Source organism: Lactuca virosa, chromosome 1 (genome assembly GCF_052849685.1).
Source record: "Lactuca virosa cultivar CGN04683 chromosome 1, Lactuca_virosa_CGN04683_v6, whole genome shotgun sequence".
Taxonomy (NCBI): Eukaryota; Viridiplantae; Streptophyta; class Magnoliopsida; order Asterales; family Asteraceae; genus Lactuca; species Lactuca virosa.
The window spans coordinates 201,031,983-201,059,198 of NC_136426.1; the positions used below are offsets into that span (position 1 = coordinate 201,031,983).

The window sequence follows — 27,216 nt, forward strand, 5'->3', positions numbered from 1 at the left end:
TGTAATATTAGGGCAAGATGAATAATTAATGAGATACGTCAATTATGGAGTGACGGCTCAATAAATATCAATGAATGCGGAATAAACCCTAATCACTTCTTTCACAGAAGAGATGTGTATGAATTACACAGTCTCCTGCTCTGATACCAATTGATGAGTTGAAAAACTCTTTGATCGTTTAGATCTTATACAAGTTAATCAGAATAATGCAAACATAAATATCAAACACGAGAATGAATCAAAATACGTTGAATGATTCAATAGATTCACGCCTCAGCAGAGCTCGACAAAGAACTTCCGCTGTAGAGGCTTTTTAGGGTTACAATCGATAAAAGATATTCGTTGTGAATAATCGACTCCAAAATCTTACGTACAAAGATGCATGCAAGCATCTATAAATACTAAACCCTAATAATAAAATCACGGATGGACAGGCCCAATCCGGATACAAAATTGGACTATGGACCGAGCCCTAGACGCAACACTTAATGGACCCTACATTAATTCTTAACAATTGTTACATGTATTCTATAAGAATTAATGTAATTTTTGTTTTAATTCTTTAATTGCTGGTTCGAGAATTTGTTATTCTACAAGAAATTTTTAAAGTCATGATCAAGAAATATGTTCAAGAATATTTTTATTATTTTATTGGTATAGAATATTTTTATTTTTGAATATACTCAATCATATTCTGTCAGAATGTCCAAATTAAAAACCTTATAATTAGTAAAAATCAGATTTTTAAAATTAATAGAATATATGATCCCTTAAAATATGCAAATTTCCTTTGTTAAGTATATATTAATTGACTAAAATACCCTTCTAGTTAAATTGGATGATATTTTTCAATTATATTTAATTTAATAATATGTATTAATCACTTTTTTAAAATAAGTAAAATGATTGGCCCACGTTTATACATATAATAATACAATAATTATTTTGAATAGAATAACCTAAGCCTATATATATATATATATATATATATATATATATATATATATTCAATTATAAGATTTTATAAAATATATTACCATGTTTCAAAATTTTAGTATGTATATAGTTTTTTATATGACTTCGATACATAAATATTAAAGTATTCATTTATGATTAATTAATATATTTTAATATATAACAAGATATTAAAAATATTAAATATTACATCTAAATTATAATTATTAGATAAAAATGAAGTATAAATAACATAAAATAGAAAATCGAGAAACTAAAATCAACAATTGAAACTTTACCTCAATTTTGGAGAAATGAATAGTGTTCCTTTATATTTGGGGGAAAATTATTCATATCTCCAAAAATGAGATGAAAATAGTATAGGGTTGGAGATGAATGAATAAAGAAGTAGAGAAGAAAATGAGATTTGAGAGTAGGTTGGAAATACTCAAAAAAGACAGATCATTTTGGAGTTTATTCCTTTGTAAACACAAAAAGTAGTTAAAGGATTTATTTTGCAAATTCCATATACATCATTGGGGCAATATATCATTTCTCATATTTATTTTATATAAGGTATAATATTAAAATAAAATATTATTATTATTATTTGTTTTGTATCGCAATGTTTTTTTATCATTATATTAAAAAGGCCCAAATATATTTAACATTGGTGTCATTTCGAGTCTCTGTTTGTTAATATAATATATTAAAAATTAAAAATATTCAAATTTTATTGTATTTATAATGATTTACAAGAAAAGGTATAAAGTGTTTATTTCATATACCAAAAAGGGAATATACGAAACTATAAAAGATATTTATGTAAATTGGTGGACCGATTTCTTTGAAAAAGAAAGGACAGCAAACATGTCCGACTGTCTTAGAAGAAAGGACGGACCCGATCAAGGAAAACTATGGACCCTACTATACTATAGTGGATGCTCCGAGTGAGTTCCAGCACTAATATACTCAGTCTACGTACCTTTTTCTCTTGTCTGCAAATTCTAATCTCTTGAAATCAAAGCCCTTAACAAAAAATCGAATCTTTCCTTTCTCCAAATCCCAATGGCTGAAATCGTTGTTAGCGCCGTCATCACCGTGCTGTGTGAGAAACTGATCTCCGGTGACTTGATGAAGCTTGCTCGATCCGAAGGAATCGATTCTCAGCTGAAGAAATGGAAGAAAAACCTGCCCATGATCCAAGCCGTGCTTGCTGATGCAACCCAGAAGCAGATTAAAGAGAGAGCTGTTCAATTGTGGGTGAACGATCTTCAGTATTTGGATTACGACATTGACGATGTACTCGACGATTTGGCCACCGAAGCTCTGCGACGCAAGTTGAATCAAGAAGCTTAAGCCAGCACCAGTAGTAGTAAGGTATTGAAGCTCGTCCCGAAATGTTGTACTAATTTCACTCCTCGCAACATTATGTATGGTCAGCAGATGAGTTCGAAGCTAGAAGAGATCACCACCAAATTGCATGATCTTGTTGACAAGAGAACTGATTTGGGTTTGAATGTGAATGTTGAAAGGTCAAATATAACACAGAGACGGTTGGAGCAAACTTCACTGGTTGATGAGTCCAAAATCCTGGGTCGGGATAGGGATAAAGTGGCATTGCTGGGGAAGTTGTTGAGGAATGAAGAATGTGATGAAAATGTAAGCATAGTATCGATAGTTGGTATGGGTGGAATAGGCAAAACCACTCTTGCCAAAGTTTTATACAACGAGCAGAAAGTGAAAGATCACTTTGAAGTCATGGCATGGGTTTGTATTTCTGAAGAGTGCGATGTGATTAACATTAGCAAGGCTATCTTTCAAGCAGTAACAGGTCAAAACAAAGATTTTGCTAATCTAGATCTTCTTCATGTTGCCCTCAGAGAAGAACTTTCAAAGAAGAGGTTCCTACTCGTTCTAGATGATGTCTGGAACGAAGAGGACAGTAAGTGGGAAGTCATACAAAGCCCTCTTTTTGTAGGGGCACCTGGAAGTAGAATTATTGTTACAACCAGGAGTACCAGAGTTGCATCAGTGATGGACTCGCAACAAACTTACCCTCTAGGCGTTTTGTCAAATGAAGATGCACTGTCATTATTTGCTCAACACGCGTTAGGAGAAAAAAACTTTGACAAACATCCAACACTTAAATCGCATGGTGAAGGTATGGTTCACAAATGTGGAAGATTGCCTTTGGCTTTGAAAACGCTTGGGAGGGTTGTGAAGGGAAATAGAGATGGCGATGAATGGGAGGAGTTGTTGAAGAGTGAGATATGGGATATAGATGATGGAAATAAGATTCTTCCGGCTCTAAAACTAAGCTACTATCGTCTCCCTCCACATCTGAAGCAGTTGTTTGCATATTGCTCCTTAATTCCCAAGGACTATGTGTTTGAGAAAAATAAATTAGTCCTATTGTGGGTGGCAGAAGGATTTTTGTCCCAATCAAAAGGAAACAAGTCAATGGAGAATTTGGGTCATGAGTATTTTGACAAGCTAGCCACAAGTGTTGTAGGAGAGTTTCCCTTTAGATTGGACAATGAGATGGATGCATCTGACATGAATGAAACTTTTGATAAGTTTCATCACTTTTCACTTGTAGGTTTAAGATCTGGATCATATAGAAAGCTTAATGAATTACAAAGAGCTAAACACTTGCGAACTTTCTTAGTCATGTCAGTTGTTTTAGTTGTTTTGGGTAACTGTGGCTTTTTGGACAAGGTTCTTCTAGAACTACAATTCCTGAGGGTGCTAAGTGTCGTGGGCTTGAATCACATGTACCGAGGTAGTCAGATAATAATGAAGATACCATAATCCATTGGTAGTCTCAAGCATATACGGTACCTTAATTTTTCTTGTACTGAAATCACATGTTTACAGAACAAGTGAGTGACCTCTATAATCTATAGAGCTTGTTGCTTCAAAATTGTTTCCTGTTATCTAGCTTTCCAGAAAGTTTTGCAAAGTTAATAAACCTACGACATCTTGATAGAAGTAATACTCCAAAATTGAACAAGATGGCCTTGGGGATCGGTGGGTTGACCAGCCTACAAACTCTAACCAAGGTCACTAGTACAGAAGAGGTTTTTTAGTGTGAATCCTTTTTCTTTTTTGAGGCGGTTGTATATAAAAACCGTCCCATTAAATGAAAACCGCATTAAAAGAGTACTTACAGGAATCCTACAATAGGTTTATTAATGCGGTTCATGAAAAATAGCATTAAAATCGATTTTTTGATGCTACTTGTTGTAAAAGCACCATTAAATCGATTTTTTGATGCTCCTTGTTGTAAACGCACCATTAAATTATGAGCTTTTAGTGTGTTTTTGTTTATAAACTGCATTATTAAACTTCGACTTTTTGATGCGATTTTCTGAAAAACGCAATAATTAAAAGCTAGAGCTTTATTAGTAATTCAGTATATCATTCCGAGGCTTTCTGTTTTAAATGCGAACGTTCTTCTTCTTCATAGATTCCCTCTGCAGCTGCACAAAAACTCAAATTAGCTTCATTAAATTGTCTAGTTATCTTCATTAAAGGTAAATTTAATTTTATTGTTCTTTTGATTTTATTCTCCCTTTTTATTAAAATGATTGTTTAATTGTTATTTTTTAATTTGATTTTTATAGATTATTAAACATGTTAAAATTTACATAACTTGTTTGTTGAAAATCGATATATTACATTCTTTGTTTGTTTATTTTAATTTTCAGATGAGTCGTGATTATTGGATGTACAAAGCTTCACGTTTTTCGGAACTTTATATAGAGGGTGTTCGAACTTTTATTAGGGTTGCCGAAGCAAATCGCGTTAATAAAGGAAATGAATCGATTTCTTGTCCTTGTAAGCTTTGTAAAAACATTAAAACGTTTAATTGTACCGGAGAAATAGAGTATCATTTGTTGCAAAATGGTTTTGTGCCTAATTACACTTGTTTGTCAAGACATGGAGAAACACTTCTTGATCGTGGCACATCGTCGAGCAATTTAGATATTAATAATAGTACATACAACAACGATTCATATTTTGATGATGAACACCATTCAAATGACTCAAATGACAATTTTAATGAAATGTTTGATGACATGGAGACTAATATGGGTGATGCTGAACAAGAAAAATTACAACGCCTGTTTGAAGAAGTAGAAACACCGTTATATAGTGGTTCCAAATTTATGAAACTCGATGTGGTATTGAGGTTGATTAACTTAAAGTCGACAAACGGATGGAGTGATAAAAGTTTCACAAGTCTATTAGAGGTTTTGCATGACATTCTTCCGGAAGATAATGAATTACCCATTTCTACATATCAAGCAAAAAAGCTAATGTGTCCGATGGGATTGAAAGTTGAAAGAATACATGCATGTCCAAATAATTGTATGTTGTATAGAAAGGAGTTTGAGAATAAACATAATTGTGTTTTTTGCGGTGCATCGATGTAACACCGTAAAAATTTGAACAATTTTTCACTAAAAAAAAACCATGAAATATCATTTGCATTCATAAATAAAAACATTGTATCAACATTGTATCAGTACAAAACCCCAAGATCAAAATATATAAACTCCAATGTGCGTGTGTACAAATCATGCCGGCGCCTTCCCGCGATCATCACTGGTACCTGAAACACATAACACATAACACTGTAAGCATAAATGCTTAGTGAGTTCCCCAAAATACCACTCCAACACATAATAGCCACTCGAGGCTATAACTCTGTCGATCCTCTGGTCAATGTGTCTCAGTGGGGCCCTCCAGCCCCAACTCTCTGTGGGCCCTCTGGCCCTAACTCTATGGACCCAAAGGTTTTTACTCTGTAACTCTGAATCATGCATATCACATATCACAATAAATCACAACACATAAATAACATGAAAATACACTGGCATATCACTCTAAAATACTCTGTCACGTAACTGTGTTATCACACTAGGTAAAGTATAGTGAGAAGACTCACCTCAGACGTCTCGGTAAATCTTTGACTCGGTAGAAATATTGCCTAGCCTCCGCCTATTCACATAAAGTAAATACTCTCATAAATATAACTCTCGAGACTAGACTCAACCCTCTATTGGCACCCTCAGAAGGGTAAAAGACTATTTTACCCCTCTCTTGACTCAAAGACTCCATTGTTGACCAAACCCTAAAAGTCAACAAAAGTCAACGGTCAAACTTTGACCCAACTCGTCGAGTGCACTTTGGCGACTCGGCGAGTACACACATGTCCACTAACTCTTTGCCCCGCTTGGTACGTCGAGTCCCTCCCTATGCTCGACGAGTCACACCTGGCATGAATCGCGGGGCCACCCCGACTCAACTCGCCGAGTCTCAAGAACAACTCGGCGAGTACCGCCTCGAACTCCAGTCCTCTAATTCCCTTCTGACTCACTGCGTTATCCCCCAACTCGGCAAGTCTACTCACTGAGTGATTTACGTGAAACCCTAACCCTACTCGCCGAGTCTCAAGAACAAATCGGCGAGTTCATGCCATGCACAAACTCTATTGACCTCCTGAGGTCAGATCTGTGCCCCTAAACCATAGATCTGGCCTTCCCAAGCATGAATGTCACGTAAAGTTCGAATCTTGATGCTTATATATCAACAAAATGGCATGAAATGGTGATTTAGCCCCAAAAATGGCAACCTAAGTCCATTAACCCCAAAATGACTCATAAAGCTTCAAGGGTTAAGGTCTCTGGACCTCTTTGAGTCTAGATCCAAGGCACAAACTCGAGAAGGGACCAAATACTCTACATAATCATCTTCCAAAGGGTTTGAAAATCCTAACTCTATGAATAACCACCCAAAACTAGAGAAAGTCCGAAGGAATACCTCAATATGAAGCCCTTAAACTCTGAAATCACTAGATTTGCACTTCCTTCAGCTTTCTCTTGCCTTGATCACCTTCTCCTTCAATTTACACCAACAAAAGATCAACGATGGCCACTCTTTACCTCACAAACGATCTAGGTCTCTCTCTGGGGTGTGGTAGCCGCTATTGACGGCCATAAGGGCCTTTAAATAGGTCCCAAACCCTGGAAATTAGGGCTTCATTAAACAGCGTGGACTCGCCGAGTCCGGACGTGAACCCGGATGAACATCCGCGACCCTACTCGGCGAGTCTTGGCACCAACTCGCCGAGTTCCTCCACAACTCCAAAATAAATGAATAAAATAATATACCTGTGAATCCGGATGTTACAATTCTCCCCCACTAGAATCAGACTTCGCCCTCGAAGTCTCACTCTGAAAACAACTCCGGATGCTGCTCACGCATCTCATGCTCCGGCTCCCAAGTAAGCTCTGACCCTTTCAGGTGCTGCCACTGGACCTGCACCAGAGGCACTTCCTTGTTCCTCAGAACCTTGATCTTTCGATCCCGAATCGCCACTGGTCTCTCAACGTAGTTCAGGCCCACATCCACCTGAATATCCTCTAATGGCACCACTGCCGACTCGTCGACTATACACTTTCTCAGCTGCGATACGTGGAAGGTGTCGTGAATCTGACCTAGCTCTGCAGGTAGCTCCAAACGGTAGGCTACCCTGCCTACCCTCGCAATCACCCTGAAAGGAACAATATATCGGGGCCCCAACTTGCCCCTCTTCCGGAATCGGATCACTCCTTTCCAAGGAGAGACCTTCAGGAGTACGAAGTCGCCGACCTGAAACTCGAGCTCGGACCGGCGCCTGTCCGCATAACTCTTCTGACGACTCTAAGCGGTCAACAACCTCTGCCTGACCTGTTGTATTTGCTCAGTCATCTGAAGTACGATCTCTGTACTACCCATCACATGCTGCCCTACCTCTCCCCAGCAAATGGGGGTCCGACACCTCCTCCCATACAACAGCTCAAAGGGTGGCATACCAATGCTCGAATGATGGTTGTTGTTGTAGGAAAACTCTGCCAAGGGCAAATACGTGTCCCAACTCCCGCCGAAATCCAATACACATGCGCATAGCATATCCTCGTGCGTCTGAATCGTTCGCTCGCTCTGCCCGTCAGTCTGTGGGTGGTATGCGGTACTAAAATGCAGCCTAGTACCCAATTCCTCATGAAATTTCTTCCAGAATCTGGAAGTGAAACGCACGTCTCGATCTGAGACAATCGAGATCGGCACTCCATGCCGCGATACCACCTCCCTCACGTACAACTCTGCCAACTTCTCTGCGGAAGAGCTCTCACTGATAGCAAGGAAATGAGCGCTCTTCGTCAATCGGTCTACAATCACCCAAACTGCATCAACGTCCCCTTGCAGTCCTCGGCAATTTGGTGATAAAGTCCATAGCAATCTGTTCCCACTTCCACTCGGGAATCTCTAACGGCTGCAACTTGCCATGCGATCTCTGGTGCTCGGCCTTAACCCTGCGACAGGTTAGGTACCTCTCCATGTAACGTCCATAAAATTTCAACCAATTTAAATTTTTCAAAAACAACTCGATTTCATAAAATTATTACAAAAAGGTTTTCAATACAATTATTTCAGAGTCTTCCCAGAACCACATCATAAAACATAAACATGAGGAGCGGTACGATCACGCCTTTGCCTTGCCACGGTCTCCTGAAGAACCTGAAAAACATTAAATCACAACTGTAAGCCCGAAAGCTTAGTGAGATATCCCCAAAATACCAACCACATATACCATACACGCATAACATGCCATATCATAACAGAACACAGAACAGCCATGCACTTCGGGTCTACTGTGTGACTGGTCCGCCGCACCGGCCAACAGTCCACCTGGTCCACCCTCCGAGTCTAGCCATATACATTGATTCTACAGTGTGATTGGTCCGCCCGCACCGGGCCTTGAATCCACCTGGTCCACTCTCTGAGTCTACAATATGACTGGTCCGCCCGCACCGGGCCTTCAGTCGGTCTGGTCTACTCTCCGAGCCTCGGCACGTCTGGTCCGCCCTCTTGGGGCCTACTGCCTATCCGGACCGCTCGCTGGGCCTTCAGGATAACGAGTCTTCCCTGGGTATGTTGGCCTACAGCACAAAGCAGGTCCCGCCTCAACCCAACCCCAGTCCAACAACCATGTGCACATAAACATTCAATCATATAACATATCGCATCCAATCAAACCGATCTAACAGATCACATAGCATAACATCATCCTAACCAGGATACCGACCTAACCGGTCACTAGCATATACCATCCTAACTACTAGGATGCAACATAGTAAAGCAATAACATAACAACGACACCCGGATCACAATCCGATAAAGGGTCGGCCTTGGTGCCGTAGACTTTGTCGATATAGTGAGGATAACTCACCTCGCAACTACCGACTGAACAGATAAACCCAAGCTGCCCCGACCACTGATAGGATCTCCACCACTGGCCAACCACCAAAACACTGAACTCAAAACAATATCCAACAATTACCAAAATGCCCCTGGAAGTCAACTGGTCAACCCTTGGTCAAAGTCAAAGTCAAAGTCAACCCCTGACTGACTCTACTCGTCGAGTCAACCCGAGGACTCGCCAAGTCCCCATGCACAGAACTTCCCCAATCCGCGAATCAACTCGCCGAGTCACCCCGAGACTCGCCGAGTCCAACAACTCTGAGTCCTTTCACACTCGACTCACCGAGTCATCCCTTGACTCACCGAATCACAGCTCAACCAGAAGAAAGGTTAGGACCTCACGACCAGACTCGTCGAGTCCAAGAACCGACTCGCCGAGTCCAAGGCTATCTGTAACCAACTCGCCGAGTTGTTCTTCCAACTCGTCGAGTTCCTGACCATATTCATCCAACTCGCCGAGTTGTTCTTCCAACTCGTCGAGTTCGAGCCTATCTTCAAGCAACTCGCCGAGTACACCCTTGTGACTCGCCGAGTACCCCTAGATCTGAAACCATACAGAGGCTTTCCAAGCCATGCAGAAGCTCTAAACCATAGATCTACTCTTTTACAAGCCATCCATCACGTAAAGTGGCAAACTTTACGTGGATCCAAAGAGATCTAGGCATTTTACACTCTAGGGCTAGGGTTTGGGACAAAAGAGCTTCACCAAACACTCAAGAATCGGAACTTTATGACATGTAGGACCATCACAAGCTTAGATCTGAAGTAGCATCCTCATATCCAAGCTTCTATCTCAATTTAGATGTCATATCAACCACCACACATGAACCCCATGAAGAAAAAGCTTAAGGAAATGGTTCCTTACCCCTGGAATGAGCCCAACCAACTGTAGATTCCTGATCTCCTAAGCTTTCTGATACGAGCCTCCAAATCTTCAAGCTTAAAGCACCAAAGATCCTTCTCTAAACTCTAATTCACTCAATAATGGGGTCTCCTCATGAATTTAGGGTTTCTGGAACTCAAGGAATGGTAAAGAGGTTGGGGAGAAGATATGATGTTCTTTATATAGGGCTCAACCCTCGAAATTAGGGTTTTCTCCACTCAACACCAACTCGCCGAATCCGCCCATGCTACTCGCCGAGTTGGTCACTTAACACGCGACCAGAGTCGCGACCCTACTCGCCGAGTCCACTCGTGGACTCGCCGAGTTGCCCTCTCACACTAACACTTTTATCCCTTCAACTCTACTTATGATATTCCGGGATGTTTCAATTCTCCCCCACTTAAATTAGGCTTCGTCCTCGAAGCCTGCGGCAACACATCTCCAGGACTACTCTCGCAATGCACCACCTGTCATCAATCAGACCAGGTTCCTCAAAACACAACCACCGAAACCCATACCCTAATTTTTCTTCCCGCGGTGTTTTGATCACGGCCTCAAGCCGGCCACCAGCCTCGCCCTCTGATAACCACAATTATCAACCGGGTACCACTCCATGATACCTCACTCACTCCAAATCACCACAATCACTCGACTCATACAAGCTAGAAATAACCATGAACCACCGAAATTCCCGGCCTGAGTCCAACTTTATCCCCTCCATGCTGACTGGATGACGCATCTTTCAGCCTCAGAGCAACTCCCATGAGTTCTCCACCGCAGTCTCATACCCATGCTGAACTGGCTCTAGCATTTTCGGGTTGGGAAAACCCGATACACTGACGACACCTCCAAACATCCCCCCCAGGATGAATTTCTACCGCATACATAAATCCTTGATCAAAATCAAACTGGAAATCCAAGATTCCATCCCTGCATTCCTTCCGAGCCTTTTGGCTCTACACCCACGGGAATTTCTTCTGTGACCTCAGCGACCATCCCACCCGGATGTGATTCCATACCACAGCCACAGACACACTGCTCATCAACCATGATTAGAACACCCCAATCATAACTCTGCACTACTGCTTTCACTTCCGTGAACTTATACTCCCTCTCGGAGCTACATTCCTTTCCCTTCCCTTATCAAGGAAATCCACTTGGCTGCCTTGTCACTATGACAAGTGCCACGGTGCTCACCCATTACTACACCATTCTCTTATAGCATAACCGCTATCCCATGAATCACACATGCTCTGAATCCACTCGCAAGGACTCTCAAGTCCATGCTCTACCTTCCACTCACCACGATCAATACCCGGGGCCAGACCTTCTGACGCTAACACGTCGCGACATACTCAATCCATATCCTCGCACCGATTTATCAACACATGCAGAGTCTTCAGCATGACTGGACCGCCTTTCCAGGCCTTCAGCCCATCTGGACCACTCTCGGAACCTTCAGCAGGTCTGGACCGCCCTCCAGGGCCTTCAGCCTGTCTGGACCGTTCTCCGAGCCTTCGGCCTGACTGGTACGCCCACCGGCCTTCAGTCTATCCGGACCGCTCAACCAGCATCCAACATCCCGAATTATCCCTCCAGGAAAACTCTCCCATGCATACTGTTCTAGCCCTCTAGGGGTTCCGAACTCTATCTCCACCCTACATACTCAATCCCGGCCCGATCCCAGGCCTTCCACGATCAATCACCCTTGGTTTGTATCCCGCCCTGCATGCCTGCCACTTACTCATACCAGCCTACACTCTTGGCTGACAGAACCACTGTTGAATCCCAAGCAGCTAAACTACCTCTCATGCACATCGATCTTCCGGAGAATTTTCCAATTCTCCCCCACTTAGAGCACTGACTATCAACCACCGGTCGCCATCACCGACCTCCCTTATCAACCCTACCCAACACAATCCCTTACACGCGATCTGGTTCCCACTAGAACGAGTAACCTTCACAAAATCACCTATCAACACAGATCATCTCGGCTCGAAAGAAACCCGACCTTCAGCAACCACTCCCCAGACTGCAGATGATACCCGACATTCGGACCAAAAGCCAAATTCCCACTGATAACCCTCATGAAAGATAACCAACAAAATTCCCAACACCAAACCCTTAACCATACCATAACCCTCAAGGAACAACGAATACAATACCAGAGACCACACAACGAGACTAGCAGATATACAATACTCCAAAATAATCACAAAACTACCAGACATCAAGAAAGAAACATACCCGCAGCTACATCCGGCAATGTCCTGACCTCCTCTGTTGTAAGCTGAAAAGCACGACCCTGAGCCCTTGGGGGCTCCGCTCCACCCTGACCTCCACCCGTAATCCTCAAAGTGGTCGGTGCTGGAGCCTACACCGGTCCTGCAGCAACCTGTGGACAGTTGGCCCTCAAGTGTCCAACCTGATGACAATGATAACAAATCCTCAAATCCCGACCCGGGGCTATCTGCCGACAATCCCTCGCATAGTGCCCCTCCTTTCCGCACTTGCGGCATGCACCACCGGACCTGCAAACTCCGGTGTGAACCTTCCCACACTTCCCACAAGTGTGGCTGCTCTGATCTCCCAATCTAGAATCAACGGTCTTGGACCGTTTCGGCGCCGGCTGCGACTGCACCGGAGCCTGCCTCTGCTCTCGCAGCTGCAACTCAATCTCCAACTCACGCCGCCTGGCGGCCTCCTGCAACTCTAACAAGGTCTCGCACCTCTGCGTAGACACAAACTGCCTGATATCCCTCTTGAGCATACTCAGATATCGGGACATCTGAGCCTGCTCTGAAGCGAACTCAGGGCAAAACATTGCCCTCTCAGTGAACATCCTGGTGATCTCCGTCACCGACTCCGAATCCTGCTTCAGCTCCAGGAACTCCTGAGCCAATCTCTCCATCTCAACCCGCGGAACATAACGAGTGCTGAACATCTCCCGGAACTAATCCCATGAAACCGCAGCTCTCTGCGCATCCGAATACGACCCCGTGGTCAATCTCCACCAATCCTTCGCCCCGAGCCTCAACAGGTTCATATCACACCTCACCCTCTGATCAGCAGGGCATGAACACGTGAAGAAACACCCCTCCACGTCCGATAACCATCTCATAGCAACAATCGGGTCCTGAACCCCATCGAAGGTAGGAGGCTTCGTATTATCGAAGTCCCGATACTGAAAACCCCGACCAGCTCCTCCCCCTACCGCTGCTACAGCCGCGGCAGCCGTCTCTGTGAGAGTCGCATGGCGCTCATCAAAATACTCAACCATAGCGGTCTTGATCGACCCAAACAGTTCCGGTAACTCAGCCCGAAACAACGCAACAACCTCATCATGTAGGATCTCACGAATCCTAGCATCCAACTCGCATGTGCTCATCTGACCAATAACCTCGGGCGGTACTGATCCGCCCTGACCTCCCTCTCCTGCTCCCGATCCTGACCCGGATCCGCTCCCAGCATGCCTCGAAACCTCCATACTGAAAACATCGCAAGATATCAGATACTTCCCATAAACCCGGGAACCAACTCCCAACCCATCCCTAGAGGTCATGGTTTCTTTGATACGCGTATGGGTCCTGTGCTTTCAGTAGTACGGGCCCATACTACCTTCCACACCTACCCATATTTATATCAATTATACCACAACACACTAGTGAAGAACATACATAACAAGCACTCAACTCCCACTCCTAGAGGAACACTGGAAATCTCCCACAAAGGAAACCCTAGGCTAACAGGCATCATAAATCAGGCAACATTAACATGAAATCCTGAAGATCCCTAGCCTAGTACTAGCATGCTGTTCTATCAAAGCTCAAAACAAATATCATGTATGGTATTTTGGGGTTACTTACTGGCTCCGGCTGATCATACCCCCGCGTCCTCCTTTACTCATTTTGAAAATCATTTTAAATTCTCTTTTGAAAACTCTCCCTGATTTGAGACTGAATTCACACGAATGTTCCTCCAATTCACTCAAACCAAGGCTCTGATACCAACTTGTAACGTCCATAAAATTTCAACCAATTTAAATTTTTCAAAAACAACCCGATTTCATAAAATTATTACAAAAAGGTTTTCAATACAATTATTTCAGAGTCTTCCCAGAACCACATCATAAAACATAAACATGAGGAGCGGTACGATCACGCCTTTGCCTTGCCACGGTCTCCTAAGAACCTGAAAAACATTAAACCACAACTGTAAGCACGAAAGCTTAGTGAGATATCCCCAAAATACCAACCATATATACCATACACGCATAACATGCCATATCATAACAGAACACAGAACAGCCATGCACTTCGGGTCTACTGTGTGACTGGTCCGCCGCACCGGCCAACAGTCCACCTGGTCCACCCTCCTAGTCTAGCCATATACATTGAGTCTACAGTGCGATTGGTCCGCCCGCACCGGGCCTTCAATCCACCTGGTCCACTCTCTGAGTCTACAGTATGACTGGTCCGCCCGCACCGGACCTTCAGTCGGTCTGGTCCACTCTCCGAGCCTCGGCACGTCTGGTCCGCCCTCTTGGGGCCTACAGCCTATCCGGACCGCTCGCTGGGCCTTCGGGAAAACTGGTCCGCCCTGGGTATGTTGGCCTACAACACAAAACAGGTCCCGCCTCAACCCAGCCCCAGTCCAACAACCATGTGCACATAAACATTCAATCATATAACATATCACATCCAATCAAACCGATCTAACAGATCACATAGCATAACATCATCCTAACCAGGATACTGATCTAACCGGTTACTAGCATATACCATCCTAACTACTAGGATGCAACATAGCAAAGCAATAACATAACAACGACACCCGGATCACAATCCGATAAAGGGTCGGCCTTGGTGCCGTAGACCCTGTCGATATAGTGAGGATAACTCACCTCGCAACTGGCGACTGAACAGATAAACCCAAGCTGCCCCGACCACTGATACGATCTCCACCACTGGCCAACCACCAAAACACTGAACTCAAAACAATATCCAACAATTACCAAAATGCCTCTGGAAGTCAACTGGTCAACCCTTGGTCAAAGTCAAAGTCAAAGTCAACCCTTGACTGACTCTACTCGCCGAGTCAACCCGATGACTCGCCGAGTCCCCATGCATAAAACTTCCCCAATCCGCGACTCAACTCGCCGAGTCACCCCGAGACTCGCCGAGTCCAACAACTTTGAGTCCTTTCACACTCGACTCACCGAGTCATCCCTTGACTCACCGAATCACAGCTCAACCAGAAGAAAGGTTAGGACCTCACGACCAGACTCGCCGAGTCTAAGAACCGACTCGCCGAGTCCAAGGCTATCTGTAACCAACTCGCCGAGTTGTTCTTCCAACTCGCCGAGTTCCTGACCATATTCATCCAACTCACCGAGTTGTTCTTCCAACTCGTCGAGTTCCAGCCTATCTTCAAGTAACTCGCCGAGTACACCCTTGTGACTCGCCGAGTACCCCTAGATCTGAAACCATACAGAGGCTTTCCAAGCCATGCAGAAGCTCTAAACCATAGATCTACTCTTTTACAAGCCATCCATCATGTAAAGTGGCAAACTTTACGTGGATCCAAAGCGATCTAGGCATTTTACACTCTAGGGCTAGGGTTTGGGACAAAAGGGCTTCACCAAACACTCAAGAATCGGGACTTTATGACATGTAGGACCATCACAAGCTTAGATCTGAAGTAGCATCCTCAGATCCAAGCTTCTATCTCAATTTAGATGTCATATCAACCACCACACATGAACCCCATGAAGAAAAAGCTTAAGGAAATGGTTCCTTACCCCTGGAATGAGCCCAACCAACTGTAGATTCCTGATCTCCCAAGCTTTCTGATACAAGCCTCCAAATCTTCAAGCTTAAAGCACCAAAGATCCTTTTCTAAACTCTAATTCACTCAATAATGGGGTCTCCTCATGAATTTAGGGTTTCTGGAACTCAAGGAATGGTAAAGAGGCTGGGGAGAAGATATGATGTTCTTTATATAGGGCTCAACCCTCGAAATTAGGGTTTTCTCCACTCAGCACCAACTCGCCGAGTTCGCCCATGCTACTCGGCGAGTTGGTCACTTAACACGCGACCAGAGTCGCGACCCTACTCGCCGAGTCCACTCGTGGACTCGCCGAGTTGCCCTCTCACACTAACACTTTTAGCCCTTCAACTCTACTTCTGATATTCCGGGATGTTACACTCCACGAACCATGCAACATCCCTCTTCATACAGGGCCACCAATACTCCCTCTTCAGGTCTAAATACATCTTAGTGGCCCCGGGATGGATCGAGAACTTCGATCGATGTGCCTCTTCCATCAAAATGGTATGCGTTCCGCCCACAAACGACACCCAAATCCGACTCTGAAATGTCATAAGCCCGCGGCTATCAGTAACGAACTCCGATACCTGCCCGATAACTCGCTCTCTCTTCTGATTTTCTGGTCTCACGGCCTCAGCCTGGGCTCCTCGAATGGTGTCCAACACCGGAGTCATCACTGTCAATCTCATACAAACGTCTCGCATCGGAACACTCTCCGCCCTACGACTCAGGGCATCGGCTACCACGTTAGCCTTACCCGGGTGATACCGGATCTCGCAATCATAATCCTTTACCACATCCAGCCATCTCCTCTGTCACATATTCAGGTTGGGCTGATCCATCAAGTACTTCAGGCTCTTGTGATCCGTGTATATGGTACACCGGACCCTATACAGGTAGTGACGCCAGATCTTGAGGGCGAACACCACTGCCCCCAACTCTAAATCATGGGTAGGATACCTCGCCTCATGAGGCTTCAGCTGCCTCGATGCATATGCTATCACATGCCCTCTCTGCATAAGCACTGCTCCCAACCCTGATATCGACGCGTCACAACATACCACAAAATCCTCCATTCCCTCCGGAAGGGCTAACACCGGGGCTTCGCATAATCTTTGGCGAAGTGTCTTGAAGGAGGCCTGCTGCTCTGGACCCCAAGCAAAAGCTACACCCTTCCGGGTCAACTTAGTGAGTGGCATGGCGATCTTGGAGAAATCCCTGATGAATCTCCGATAATAGCCCGCCAGCCCTAGGAAACTCCTGATCTCTGTTGGTGACCTCGGCACCTCCCAACTCATCACTGCCTCAATCTTGGCCGGGTCGACCAATATCCCTTTATGGTTAACGAGATGCCCCAGGAACTGGACTTCTCGTAACCAGAAATCACACTTGGAGAATTTGGCATAAAGCCTCTCCGATCTCAAAACCCCAAGGATCTCCCTCAAATGCTCCTCATGCTGCTCTCTAGATCTCGAATACACCAAAATGTCGTCGATGAAAACGATCACCGAGTGATCCAACATCGATCTGCACACCCTGTTCATGAGGTCCATGAACATTGTTGGTGCGTTGGTGAGCCCAAAAGGCATCACCACGAACTCGTAATGCCCGTAACGAGTCATGAACGCTGTCTTCTGGATATCCTCATCTCGCACCCTCACCTGATGATATCCAGACCTCAAATCGATCTTGGAAAACCAAGATGCTCCCTGCAACTGATCGAACAAATCGTCAATCCTCGGCAACGGGTAACGGTTCTTGACCGTCAACTTGTTCAACTCCCGGTAATCAATGCACATCCGGTGTGAACCATCCTTTTTCTTGACGAAAAGGATAGGCGCTCCCCACGGCGAACTGCTCGGCCGAATAAATCCCTTCCCCAGCAGCTCCTGAAGCTGCGAGGACAACTCCTGCATCTCTGGAGGCGCAAGGCGATAGGGCGCCTTGGCGATAGACGCAGCCCCCGGGACCAAATCAATACTGAACTCTACCTACCTCTCGGGAGGCACACCCGGCAACTCCTCCAGGAATACATCCGGGAACTCACACACTATCAGAACCTCTTCCACTGACCTCGGTCTCTCTGATTCAACCCTCGCGTCCATCACATACGCTATAAGTCCCTTACATCCCAGCTGAAGACTCTGCCTCGCCCTGGCGGCTGAACAAAATGCTGAACCGGAACGTGTACCCTCGCCGTACACCGTAAGAACTCCCTCACTAGGGTCTCGCATGGTCACCAGCTATCGCTCGCAGTCGATGATCTCTCCAAATCGGCTCAACCAGTCCATGCCTACGATAACACAGACATCTCCCATCGCAATGGGGACTAAATCGATCAGAAACCCTACCCCGAAAATCTCGAGTACACAACTTCGAATCACCTCGGTGGCATATACTGCTCTCTCATCCGCTATGGAAACTCTCAGAGGTCGACTCAACGCCTCTCGACTAATACTGATGTGCCGGCTAAAAGCCAACGATAAAAAAGATCGACTCGCACCCGAGTCAAATAACACTAGAGCAGGCACAGAATTCACAAGGAAAGTACCTACGCATAACATAATATAAGCACAATATCTCAATATACAAAAGAATACATGAAAGAATTGATGGGTTTTAGCCATAAGAACATCCTATGTGCTCATACAAACCCTAATGCTTGGATCTAGGTTTCTCTATTGTACATGCAATTCATCCAAGACTTTAAACCCTAGATCTAGCATACAATTAATAAAATTAACTTATGAATGGGGTTTAGATCTTACCTTGATTGTTATGTAGCAATAACAATCTCAAATCCTCCTTGTAATGACTTTAGAAAGCTTAGAGTCACAAATGTCACTTCTCTAATGGTTCACAAACACCAAGAGCAAGAGGATGAAGAACAAGGAGAGAGGAGGCTGCCCAAAACGTGTGAAAACCCTAGTGGAACTCTTCACCACGTTTATGGGGCTTAAGGGTGCTATATATACATGTAGGCTATTAGGGTTTTAAACTAGGAAACCCTAATCTGACTGCTTAAGCCCTAAGCAGCCCATGGATTCCTTTGGTATATCCCTTGGACGATTTCTAATGGGCTTCCCCATAGAATTCGTCCAACTTATATATTATTAAGTAATCCATAGCCCAAATGCAATTATCTTATAATTACAGTTCCAGTCCCTTAAGTTTAATTAATCTCTTTTAGCCATAAAATTAATTATCAATTAATTCTTGACCAATATTAATTTAACAATATGATTTCTCCTTTAATATATTATTCTCATAATATATTAATAAATCATAATTAATCCTCTCTCTCCATAATTCATCCTATCAAGTTGCTTTGGTGAAGGCAACCCAAAAGGACCATGCACCATCGGGTCAAGTACATACCAAAATAGTTATGGACTTAGACACTAATCCAACAGTCTCCCACTTGGATAAGTCTAACAACTATTCTGCGTATGACTTCAGATCCTGATCTGCAATCGTAGCTTTCAAAAGCCGCTGTCAACTCTGATCTTATCAGATACGCGTGTCCTTTAGATAAGGGATCATATATTCCTCCATTCTAGATATCGTATAGATATAAGACATGAATTCTAATCATTCTCTCTATACTTTTTCCCGACTTCCGATTTATGACGACTGACAACAGGCTACAATTGATCACATCAAATTAGTCCTGGCTTGGCCAAGCGCTTAGGTGCCATCACTAAATCATCGAGGGGCCCAAAGATATCGCTTTTATCCTACTTTGGATAAAAGGAACGGATAAACTTTGACTCAATGCTCGCTTGCACTCACTTACCTAATTACACACAACAATATGTTTTATAACACCAAGTTACTGGTGCATTTACATATTATCAATGTGCAACCGACTCGCAAGATACAACTCACACATCTCGGTTTTAAGAATATAAGATGTTATCGTCTCACCAATCATTCGTGATATAATTCATGAAGTGATCCAAGTGAGCGTGGGTTTATTCCAATGCTCAAATCATATTCATAATCACTCATGAACGTTGCAGCAAACATTTGCTTATGTCTAATACTCTTTAGACAATCCACACGCCAATTCACGACAGTCTTCATTCATATCTACTTCCAACATATGAACGACTGTGGCCCGTTCGAATAATTTGACTGTTCTGAACCAATTAAATTATTCAGGAAGTCAAAACATGCAAAGTGAAACACAAGAATAATACTAATCCCATATGGCCTCAAACCTTTGAGTATAAATTAAACACCTTTTATTTATCACCATATCGATTACTCATTATTTGTTGTTTCGGGTAATCAACTTTTTACTTGAATTATTACAACACTTGTCCCATGCTCTTAGCATGCACACAATGTTTACCTATGGTTCTTACTTTGTGAAATAGATCAAATGAACACATTTCCAATCATACTCATTTCACAACTCCCAATCCTTTTCACAAGTGAAAGAATATCAAATTCTTGCCACTTATAGAATATGCTAGATTCAAACATTTTATGCAATGATCCTTTCATAATGTCATAGCACAAAAGTCACAATGACTATTGCCAATGAAATTACAAAGTCCTCTATTTGATATTGTTACAATACAATTCCATATACATGATGTCTCTCACTCAAAGTACATTCCTTTGAACATCCTTTTGCATAAAATTTTCTAATCTAGACATAGACTCTCAATATCCAACTCCCAATATGGAACCATTTCCATATTTGCCATATGACAACTCATTCTTAATAGAATCTTTTCTATTCATAATAATGTCGATATGGTCCATCCAATACTATACTTCCAACTACTCAAAAGCGACCAATCCTCAGCGAGCTTTGGATTGTCCTTTGATAGTTGTTTAATTATCTTAGTCAAAACCGATTCTTGTCCTTTTTCCCTCTAAATGCGCTGGACATTTGGAAAATTTTAGAATGGTTAAATATTATAGCACTTGCAATCGTTCCTATACCCGAGGCGTGTGGGACATGATGCATAATGTCTTACATAAAGATTTGATACTTTATCAATCTTTTGCCATAATATTTTATGTGTCACATTCTCACAATTCGAACTATGAAGAGGGATGCCATGATCATAATCGAAATTTGAGAACGCACTATGTATCCTTGACTAAATTTATTAACATTTCACAACCTAAGCCTTTAGATTTGAAATGAAGCATAATATTCTCTCCCTTAATTATAGTATAAAAACTTTTCAATCCTTACGACTTTGCAAAGTATAACTCTTGTTTTCTATAATTAATATTGCTAACTTGCAATACTTGCCTTAATAATCATACAAGCACAACATTTATGCTCCCACTATCATGATGATTATTATATAAGCATAACTCTTATGCTCCCACTAGCTTTGACATGTATTCAGAAACCAGCTTAACTTCCAGAAAAATAATACCTATTGAATTTCTTAAGTTCATATTTCTAATACCTAATGCTTTGATAATCCTTTATCTAAGCTTATACACCTTTGCCTTAGATAGCTCATATGTGTGTCTAAACAATTAAGACTAATTGCCAAATCTCACAATTCGAATCATGGAAAGGGATACCGTAACCATAATCGAATTCGAGAATCTAATTTTCACAATCACTATCTTCTTAAACTCTTTCTTGGTGAAAGCATCTCCTCACAGTCATCTTTATGAAGGAGGGAATCTTATGAAACTTAGATTTTAATGGTGTATGTGTTCCTATCCATGTGAATTTGTCAAAACCAAGGTTTGCGACAAATCCAAACTCGTATGGACCGAACTTTCTCAATCTTGATTTCTTGCCTTATGGTAACACCAGTGCCCACCATGTCTTCCAAGTAGTTAAACAGCTCACCCTTTCCATTGATCAAGGTGCTTGCCTTTTATGCGTTCAAATGAGAACTCATAGAACTCACATGCATAATTAACTCAATTGGAACGGTCACAGAAACAAGATAGTGTCAACACGATAGGTCGTACACCTTGACTCGTGTGCTAGTGATGATCGATAAGGTTTATTCTTGATTAGTTCTTGAAACTTTTCGAGACCATTAAGACTCCCACTGACTCCTTGACATATAAGATTCTCTTGTCAATAAACATTTCTTGACAAACAAATATTCAAGAGTTAGTGTAGCTTTTATCAAGACAAAACACATCATAAAATTGGTCCTAGTTGGTCTTTGTCTTATCGAAGACATCACAACTTTCCAATTTCAAATGTGCAAGAATAAGAAAACCTTTTTCCAAATTCTACATTTGATGAATGTTATAAACCTTCTTAAGACTTGTCACTCAATGTCACAATCTTAACTATAAGACTTGTTTTGGAACGAAGTATGATTGACTTCTTGATTTAACCATTTCTTCAATTCTTGATTCCTCTTCTCAGACATACAATTGTACTAAGACTCACTTAGAGGATTAATTGAGATATAGTTCTTAATCATTAAGACCTATCATAAAACATAATAAAAGGTACTCTCCCTTCTTCTTAGAATAGAGAAACTTTTATCTTTCTGCCTATTTGATTCTTCTTATTTGTTCTGCTATTGATTTAAACTCTTTCAATCAATTCAGAATTACACTTAATCTTATAAGTATAATCATATTTACTAAACCTTTAGTAAATCATGACGAATATCTTTGTTACTCTTATGGTGGACTTGATCAACACACAACTTTGTGTACTCGATCTCCTAGTCCTTCACTTGACACTTTGTCAACGAATTAGTCTAATTTCCAAATATGAAATTTCTCATTTATCGTGCAACCAAGTTGCATGATTCCAAGTTTCTGTCCAATTGAAATTTGGGCGATGAGAAACTCTCCCTATTTGGTAAATTCTCGACATTTCCACAAACAACATAATTAAGAATCAAATGCATTATTGCTAATATTAGAAACCTTCAAACATCAATTTTCATGCATGCCATTGCAAGGATAAATAAATCAAAATTTATTTTATTGCGGAAAAATTTGTCCTTACAATGCAATTCATTGAAAAACTATGCTTATACATATTTCTTGGCAATCTTATTCTAACTCTAAGTAGTAGCTCAAGAATCTAATCTTCAAGTAATCTGATCTAAATCCATTTCTTAACGATTAGATTCCACTCACTTCTTCCCTTAAGCTTCCTCTCTTTTCTTCGATCCTACCAAACATCAAATATAATCTTATCACATTATGTATTAAGAATCTAGAATAGGAGCTTAAAAGAGTTAGTTAATGGATTTTACCTGAAGTAGAGCCATACATTTTGACTCTCCTATCTCTTAGATCTCTTAGGTAAATAGGGCAGCTTCGTCTCCAATGCCCCTTCTCTTGGCAATAAAAGCAAATTGACTCTTTTGGAATAGCACATGGAACTACTTCAGACTTCGCCTTTCTCTTGTGATCAAACTCTTCGGTCATGGCATGTCTTTCGTTGCCATTGCCTATATCCATAGAGGTCTGGAAGGCAGATTCACCAATCAACTTTGCTTTTCCATTACGCCAAACCATTGCTGATTCAACAACAATAAGCATGTAGGTGAGATCTATAAGGGTCACGTCGTGGTTCATCATACAGTACTCTCTTATGAACTCACTATACGAGTTAGGAAGTGACTGAAGAACCCAGTCAACAGCCAGCTCCACACCGACAACGAATCCCAACATTCTTAACCTATCAATGTGTGACTTCATCTCTAGGACGTGTGCACACACCGACTTTCCTTCTTCATGTTTACTTGCCAAAAGGGCTTGAGTGAGCTTGAACTTTTCAAGTCTTCGAACTTGTGGGTTAGGGAGAATAATTGGAGGAGGTGGAGGAAGTGAAGCATGATCTCTTGTTCCTCGATCGAATCATGGAATATCATCTTCATGTGGAAAGCTTGTTCCACGGGATTTGGGAAGACCATAGTTGTCGTACATTGACATCTACAAAACGGGAGAAAATAAATTCAAGTTAGTTGATTGATTGAGTCCTTAATAAATCACCCAAATGAGATACTAAGGCTAGGACCCAACACAATACGCTACAACCTAGAAAAGGGATGCCGTAATCTAGTTGCAGAATATTTGAAGGTAGGTAAATGACGATTTACCAATTTCCACCATGAAAAACGAAAAAGAAATTTAAGTTTTAAATCTATGAATACTCCTAGATCCATTGAGATTCATTGAACTTTTCAATGGCATGTTTAAATCTCGATATGCCCCTCTAGTTTGTGACTGTGATACCGAGGATCACAAAGCGGGTGTGAATAACCATGCAAACTTACATGGTGCCCCCACATGTTACAGTCACCTATTCAATGTGCCGGTTAACCACACACGCTCCACCGAACTATGACAAACATTGAGTCACCCTTTGCTACCTTTGCTTAGAACCATTTAGTGTGTCGGTTAACCACACATGCTCCATTAACGTCTTTGCAAGGGTACAAAGTGTAATTTCATGGAATTGCATCAATTCACTTTTGCCTAAAGTAACTAAGATTGGGAATTTGTAAAAAATTTAGTTACTTTTGTACTTCATTATACTTATAATGGAAGGTTTATGTCCTATCCTACCCATTCGGCTAACGACCCTCCACTAGTCAAGAGTGCGGTGGGTAAGAGTGGATACCCATTCAATCGCCATTTTATAGGCAATTTCCTTAAACACCCCTTATAGACCAGCTTCGTGAATGAGGCCTACTAAAGGTAAGACTGACTTTTACTCATACATATATATAATGTTAGACTTTTAATGTTATATATAGTATAGGGTGTATTTTACACTTTTAAAATACTAGGTGGTCAAATTTAACAATTATACTTTTAATTCGATTAAATCGTGAACCAAATATTTATGGATTTATTAAACCTCTTTTAATTATACACTTTAATTAATTAATAAAACCATAAGGGTGTGATTTGAACTTTTCAAAACAATATTAGGGTTTTAGAATTTAACATTTCTAAATTAAACTTTTAATCAACTTTTAAATTCTAAAAACTTGAGGGCAAGTTTTGAAACATTTCAAAACATTAGGGTTTCAACTATTTAAACTTCAAAACCAAAATTTTAAGGTCAAATTTAAACTATAAAACCTAAAGGGGAAAAATTGAAACTTTTTCTCAAGATAATTCAAATCTAAATTACAAATAATCAAACTTTATCTAATAAAACAAATGATTATCTAAATTTTGACAATTATCTTCTATTTTGGTAAAGATAATCACCAAATATTGATAAAATTCGGATTTTATAACAAAAACACGTTTATGGTAATTATCCAAAGCCAAAATAGGAAGAAAATCGCGAATATGAGCTGTCAGACGCTTTGACTCGTCAAGTCTAGACCTGGACTCGTCGAGTACAGCTGACTCGGCGAGTTCACCAAGTGACTCGGCGAGTCAAACACTCAGAAGCAAAAAATTTCGATTTTTAGTGATGATTTCGATCAAATATGCATCAATACAATAGAAACCAATCAAGGCTCTGATACCACTGATGGGTTTTAGCCATAAGAACATCCTATGTGCTCATACAAACCCTAATGCTTGGATCTAGGTTTCTCTATTGTACATGCAATTCATCCAAGACTTTAAACCCTAGGTCTAGCATACAATTAATCAAATTAACTTATGAATGGGGTTTAGATCTTACCTTGATTATTATGTAGCAATAACAATCTCAAATCCTCCTTGTAATGACTTTAGAAAGCTTAGAGTCACAAATGTCACTCCTCTAATGGTTCACAAACACCAAGAGCAAGAGGATGAAGAAGAAGGAGAGAGGAGGCTGCCCAAAACGTGTGAAAACCCTAGAGGAACTCTTCACCACGTTTATGGGGCTTAAGGGTGCTATATATACATGTAGGCTATTAGGGTTTTAAACTAGAAAACCTTAATCTGACTGCTTAAGCCCTAAGCAGCCCATGGATTCCTTTGGTATATCCCTTGGACGATTTCTAATGGGCTTCCCCATAGAATTCGTCCAACTTATATATTATTAAGTAATCCATAGCCCAAATGCAATTATCTTATAATTACAGTTCCAATCCCTTAAGTTTAATTAATCTCTTTTAGCCACAAAATTAATTATCAATTAATTCTTGACCAATATTAATTAAACAATATGATTTCTCCTTTAATATATTATTCTCATAATATATTAGTAAATCATAATTAATCCTCTCTCTCCATAATTCATCCTATCAAGTTGCTTTGGTGAAGGCAACTCAAAAGGACCATGCACCATCGGGTCAAGTACATACCAAAATAGTTATGGACTTAGACACTAATCCAACAAGAATACATAGCGGCCACGACATCGGGTGCTGCGCGGACCTTCTCCGCAGTCAACTGGAAGGCTCTCCCTCGTGCCTTCGGTGCCTCGACCTTCGCAGGCCGAACATCCGTAGCTCTCACCGCAGCAGGGGCAGATCCCGGAGATGCTCCCTGTGCTGACCCTCGCAACTGTGGACACTCTGCCTTCCGGTGTCCGGTCTGGTTGCAGTGAAAACAAACTGAAAATCCCTTGGGGCATTCTTTGGCCATATGCCCCTCCTTGCCACATTTGTAGCAAGACCCCGCTCTGCATATCCCATCGTGGCTCTTGCCGCACTTGCCACAAGTGCGGCCCTTATGGTTCCCAGATCTCGAATCGGCGGGTTTGGCCCGCTTGGCTGCCGGCTGAGACTGAGCCGGCCGCCGATCCTTTCCCTGAAACTCAGCCTCCTCCCTAGCTTGGGTCTCCAACTCTATTTCCCTCTTCCGGGCATTTGCCTGAAGCTCAGCAAATTTCCGGTACGATGAGTTCGCCACGAACTCTCGTATATCCCTCCTTAACACACTCAAATACCGGCTCATACGTGCCTGCTCGGAGGACACGTGCTCTGGGCAGAACATCGCCCTCTCATGAAACTTCCGAGTAATCGCTGTAACCGACTCAGTACCCTGCTTGAGGGTCAGAAACTCCTGTGCCAATCGCTCCCTCTCCACCTGGGGAACGTACTCATATCGGAACATAGCAGTGAACCTCTCCCAGGTTACTTCAGCAAGCTCATCAGGCGTGTAGTGTGCCGTCACAAACTTCCACCAGTCCTTCGCTCCCAAGCGAAGCTGGTTCAGTGCGAACTGAACTCTCAAATGCTCAGGGGATGAGCAAGTAAAGAAATACCCTTCAATGTCTGATATCCACCTCATCGCTTCAATCGAGTCCTGGGTCCCATCGAACTCTGGTGGTTTCGTGTTGCTGAATTCCCGGAACAGTAATG

General features: G+C 42.1%; 1 pseudogene; it reads left to right on the top strand.

Annotated features, from left to right (window-relative positions):
* Positions 1-1,907: 1,907 nt before the first annotated feature.
* Positions 1,908-27,216, top strand: part of LOC145126517 (putative disease resistance RPP13-like protein 1) — a 63,487-nt pseudogene continuing 38,178 nt past the window's right edge.